Source organism: Sardina pilchardus, chromosome 21 (assembly GCF_963854185.1).
Source record: "Sardina pilchardus chromosome 21, fSarPil1.1, whole genome shotgun sequence".
NCBI lineage: Eukaryota > Metazoa > Chordata > Actinopteri > Clupeiformes > Clupeidae > Sardina > Sardina pilchardus.
Window position 1 is genome coordinate 754,287 of NC_085014.1, and position 6,259 is coordinate 760,545.

Consider the following 6,259-nt stretch of genomic DNA (forward strand, 5'->3'; position numbering starts at 1 on the left):
AATCAAATTTGTGCAGTAGCCTACGCTATGATGCTAACCGAAATTAATTATAATGTCGCTAGTTGTCTTCTATGCGTCATTGTGCATGTCGAGGGGCGGGTGTCCAGCGCGCACGAGAGAGGGAGAGGGAGAGAGAGCGGGCCAAGGGGGTTACTTATATATAGTTTGGCAAAGTTGCACGCATAGTCTACTATTAAAACTTGTGAAGGAAACGTATGCTTTCACCCGTGCAGCGTCAGGTGCACCTAGAATTATTTTCAGGCACACTCTTAAACATTTTGGGCGCATATGCACTCTGGAGCCCTGGACCGGGCAACGTTAGCACCCCTCCGTAGGCTGTCGAACACATGACACTCTTGGACCTTAATCCCATGCTTCACGGACAAATGTTTTAACATATTGCTGGTATTACTACCCTTACACGATAACAATACTGTACTGGTTGCAGACGGCAGAATATTCATCACGTTTAGTGAAATGGGGCCAGGCTTTGGATCTCTTCCTCCTCTCGGGGTTGACTTGTATGAGTCGTCGCAGAGGGCGTGTAGTAACTGAAAATTTCAGGAAAACCGGAAAAAGTCCGACGTCATGCAGGCTGAGGGAATCGTTATGAGAATCGATAACAAAAAAGACGTACGATGTCGATGGAATTGATAAGTTAAACCCGGTTCCAAGACGGAACCGGTTATCGATGCCCAACCCTATTCAATATTGAGTCAAATAGCCTAATTTTTGGATGAATGCTGACACGGAACAAAAAAAAGGTAGACTAAATGCATGTTTCCCAAATTCTGAGCAATTATAGGCTATATACAATTAGGCAATATATATTATTGTTTTACATGCATATGAGATACCAATTTTGCGTAGCTCAATGACACTACGACTAAGTTAGTCATTTTTACATTTACATTTTCACATTTTTACAATAAGCGGGTCGTGAAAGGGGTCGGGTCCAGTATTTCAATAATTATTTTTTGCGGTCCGAGTTGCGGTCGGGTTAGTTCTACACGGCAGGGCGGGGAGGGTCGTTCAGACACGTACCCGTGCATCACTGGTGTGCGTGAGCGTGTGTGTGTGCGCAGTGTGTGTGTGCGTGCGCGTGCCTGTGTGTGTGTGTGTGTGCAGTGTGTGTGTGTGTGTGTGTGTGTGTGTGTGTGTGTGTGTGTGTGTGTGTGTGTGTGTGTGTGTGTGTGTGTGTGTTCACTTACTTGACGTCCATTTGCCCGTAGCTCCTTCAGCAGGAAATCACTCTGAGATGGCAGCTCCTGATTGGTCATCTGGATCCGCGTACGCACAAGCACCTGGACACACACACACAAACACAGAATAAGGGATATGATTCACATTAACAGACACACACAAACACAAACACACACTCACACACACACACACACACACACACACACACACACACACACACACATTGACACACACACACACACAAACACACACACACACACACACACACATTGACACACACACACAAACACACACACACACACACACACACAGGTGACATGATTTAGATACTGCTTGCTGCTGATTTAGGTTCCCAAATAAAACTTAGTTGATCAGATGGACGTTATTGCCCAGAAACAGGGATCAAATGGTGTTCAAAATCATCACTGTTAGGCTCAAACACAACTGCAGCCTTGTTCACACAACGCATTACAGTCTCTCACCCACACTTACTCTCTCTCTCTCTCTCTCAGACACAAACACACACACACATACACACACCACACCACACCACACACACACACACACACACACACACACCTCATAATCTCGGGTGCTGAGGTGGGTGCGGAAGACCTGGGCTCGGAGGTCTTTGGCGTCTTGGGCTCGGAGGACCTGGGTGCTGAGGTCTTTGAGGGCCTGCCAGCAACCGACGCTTCCGTAGGCGAAGGGGACGGCAGAGGCTCAGGCGAGGATTCGTTCCCCAACACAGGGTAATAGGCCCCGGCGCTCGGCCCCACAGGAGGCTCAGAATCCTCGTCGGAGTCGGAAGAGTCCTCGGGAGCCGCCTGTCCTGGCTGACAAGACACACACAGAAACAAACGTTAGGCACCAATACTTATGCAGAGAGAACACACAAACACACACACACACACACACACACACACACACACACACACACACACAGAAACAAACGTTAGGCACCAACACTCATGCAGAGATGACAAGACACACACAGAAACAAACGTTAGGCATCAACACTTATGCAGAGATAACAAACACACACACACACACACACACACACAAGACACACACAGAAACAAACGTTAGGCACCAACACTCATGCAGAGATAACAAGACACACACACACACACACAGAAGCAAACGTTAGGCATCAATACTTATGCAGAGATACTAGAGGACAGCTCTGGTAAAGAGACTGAACACTTACCAGCGCCTTGGCCAGCTTGCGGGAGGTGACCAGAGCCTGGGTGAGGCTAGCGACTTCTTCCCTTAGCCACCCACACACACACACACACACACACCCACACACACACACACACACACACACAGCGACTTCTTCCCTTAGCCACCCAGTCAGTCAGACACTGGAACTCCTCGGGCCAGAGGAACAGCTGGGCCGCCCCCAAGGCCTTGGCCGTCTTGTGATCGACCACCTGAGGAGAGAGGAAAGACGGTAACATGAAATTCAAATTCTGTTGTGTTATATTAGGCACACAATGTTGAAAAAGTACTTCTGGGATTTCGAAAATCCCTGATAACAGATGACAGAAGCTGTATTTCGCTGCTAAACTTGCTAAAGAAGATCGTTGAAGACCAGTAACCACTCGGTGAGCTGCACACTTTTAAAAATGAACGTTTAGGGGTGTTTTAAGGACAGAATAGAGCATGCACAAAGCGAGCAATGTTAAAGCCATACAAAGCTCCATTCTAAATCTGCCAAATTCCACAAAAGGGCTCAATCGTCGAGATTTCGGTCTCAAACACTCATTTTCATGCTAGGCAATACAGAAAACGGGCTTACAGTGTAAAATACCGAAATATTCCTTTAAGAAAGAGGGACTTGAAAGCAGCTGACGCAGGCAGAGACAGCCGTCCAAATGTCCAAGCCCCATCTCCCTCCAACCCTCCAGAAAGCATCACAGTCTCTCTCTCTCTCTCACACACACACACACACACACACACACACACACACACACACACACACACACACACACACACACACACACACACACACGTGTTGCCTAATATCAGATTGGAGTTACTGTCATTGCCCAGAAACAGGGCTCAATGGGCCCCAATTCATCATTATTAGGCTACACATCACATAATACACATCAAACAAACACACACACACACACACAAACACACACACACACGTTGCCTAATATCAGATTGTAGCAACATTACAGTATATACATACGAAACACACACACACACAAACACTGACACATACATACAGACACAAGGTTCTTAGAGAGTTGATTGGATGATAGCAGCATGATGCTTCAACTTGAAGATTAAATGTTGCTGCAAATATCAGATATTCATGATTAACCCTTTGTGGACGGCCCATTGAAATATGGTTCGATTTCGAACCATGACGTGTTCGCCGTGTTTGAATCACGCATTTAAAAAACTATGTAGATACGTTGTCAACAGCTAGCCAATCACTGTCAAGTAGTTTAGTTCGTTTTGATAGCCTATTGGCTTAGTTTTATGTCATTTTACATCTTGTGATTGCCCCGCCTCCGATACTTCCGCGTTCAGCTCATTCGCGGCTGTTCAATGAATAAACATGTCGGACCATACATATCGACAAGTCCGTTTTTCAGCTGCTGAGGTGGCAGAAATGTGTTGACAACACATAAATGATGACAATAGCAGTGAAGACAGTGAAATAGGTGGCTTATCTAGTGGAAAAGAGTACAAGTTGGACCGTGAACTGGATGAAGACTTTCGTGACTCTGACTCCGACGACGACTAGCTGCTACGGCGACAACAACGTGAGTAAACAATAAAGTTCTTGAAACTCAATATTGTATTTTACTACTACTTACACTACTTACAGCTTCATAAAACATTATATTTTCGTGTGATAACACTCTGAGTAGACTGTGCCTTTTGTATGGTGTGTTTTTTGTCTGTCACAACTGAAAGAAATAGCGCCTCGTGTTTGTTTATTTTTGATCGCGCTTTATCTACTCGCGGGTAAATTATTCGCTCTTTGCCAACATTGTAGTGTTGCTAGCATATTCTATGGGCATGTCTGGATGAAGAGCTGAATATAGTATGGAAGGAATAAATAAATATCAGTGTTACTCATTCTGTTTAGTTCCAGACATGTCTATTTGTGCTCCCTATAAGAAAGTAATGGCATATAAGAAAGACATGCCTAGTAGGCCTAAGTAGCAACCTTCTCTGACTGAAAGTAGCCTTGACCTAGGTGTTGAACATTGAACTTGTTTTTTTTTTTCTCTCAACTTCTAGACAGAAAGCCTAATGACATTTAGTAAGTAAGCAACCTTTCTGCTACAACCTTTTCTGACTGAATCTAGCTTTGACCTAGGTTGTAAACAACTTACTTTTTTTTCCATCTCAACTTCTAGAAAGAAAATAATGACATGTAGTCAATAGCAACTTTTCTGCTACAACCTTTTCTGACTGAAATTAGCCTTGACCTAGGTTGTGAACAACTTGTCTTGTTTTTTTTTTTATCTCAACTTTTAGAACTCAACATTCTCCTGGTTCTGCCACCGACTCAGAGGAGGATGACCCTGACCCTTGAACCTGAAAGGACCAGAAGGAATGCCAGAACGACCGTGCCCAGGGAGAGCTGCACATCCAGTGAATCAACCTGTTGTCCAGACATATAGCTATGATGATCCAGACATGCTCAACCAGTTGCCATCTGTCCGTCCTGTACGCCAGCCTGGTGTTCACCTAGATGTACAAGTAACACGAGGTACCATGACCAAAGCCATAGATTTTTAAAAACTTTTTTCTACAGATGCCCTCCTGCTACAAATGCACCTACACAAATGCTTATGCTTGGGAGGAAATCCTCAGAAAGCCCTATTATGGTGGTACAGATGGTACAAGGAAAGAAACCAGTCCAGATGAATTGGCACGACTGATGGCCCTTGTAATGTTTTGTGGTCTTGTCCCAGTCAGTTCTTTTTACAGATACTGGAGCCCCAAAACCATGTACCATGGCCTGTGGGCACGCAGCATAATGTCAAGAGACCGGTTCAAAGCATTGATGCCAATGCTCCATGTTGTAGATACTGGTGCTGAAGATGAGCGTGATAAACTGTGCAAAATCACTGGCCTGTTAGAGACTTTCAAGGTGACGTGTAGTAAAGCACTTTACCAACCATTCCAGCATGTTGCTGTGGATGAAAGAATCAAAACATAGTTTATGCTTCTATACAAAACCCTGGGGAATTTGTCACTGATCATATTCCTTACTGGTACGGGTACTGTTTATAGTGATTGACAAGAGATTATTGTTTATTGCACATGAAAGCAGGAGGCACTTTCCATTACCATTGATCTGACATTGAGTGTTCATTCACTATTGATTGTTTATTGGAAATGCACTTACCAATGAATTTACATTTATTGTTGACCATAAATAAGACATTTTTTTAGATTTTATTGATTGCCTGTTCATAACATGCTTTTTCATCCTAAATAAGAAGCACTTTTTTAGTTGATGGTTGACTTTTTGTCCATTGCTGCTTATGTTTATTGATTGTTATTTTTCGTGACTTGATAAGTGCACTTCTTTATTGAGTTACCACATCTAAAAAAAAAATGACTGAGGCAATATGATTTGTAATAATTTATGTTTGCAAATAAATCAACTAAATACAATCAAAATAGATGTTGGGTGTTGTGGTGGTTTCCAAAAAAAAGTTAGAATGTACTGTACATATTTGGGTTATTTAGGTGCAACTTTTCGTTGGTCACTAAAAGGTTAACACTTTCTTTTCCATAAGGATTTGTATTATCTGTCCTAAAGTATAGTGAAACATACCATATATAGCTCTGTCTCATGGATATATGGCCAAAATAACTTATTTTGACCATTCTGTCTGGATTTTGAGGTCAAATGTCAAATCCGGCAGTGAAGACATTCTACTCTGTAAAGATTCTAAAAATTTCTGCAAACGTACAGGACATAATGAATTGACCATAACTTTTGAGCAGAAAGTGATAAATTGATTCAGTTTTTTTCCTTGAGTAGGGGACAACATTGCTAGTCTGTCAC

The 6,259-nt window shown here is 43.2% G+C and overlaps 1 long non-coding RNA gene across 1 annotated transcript; it reads left to right on the top strand.

Annotated features, from left to right (window-relative positions):
• Positions 1-3,850: 3,850 nt before the first annotated feature.
• On the top strand, positions 3,851-5,842 carry LOC134068845 (uncharacterized). Its single transcript, XR_009936724.1, has 3 exons — positions 3,851-3,989; positions 4,474-4,495; positions 4,714-5,842. It is a non-coding gene; the product is annotated as an uncharacterized LOC134068845 (long non-coding RNA).
• Positions 5,843-6,259: the final 417 nt, after the last annotated feature.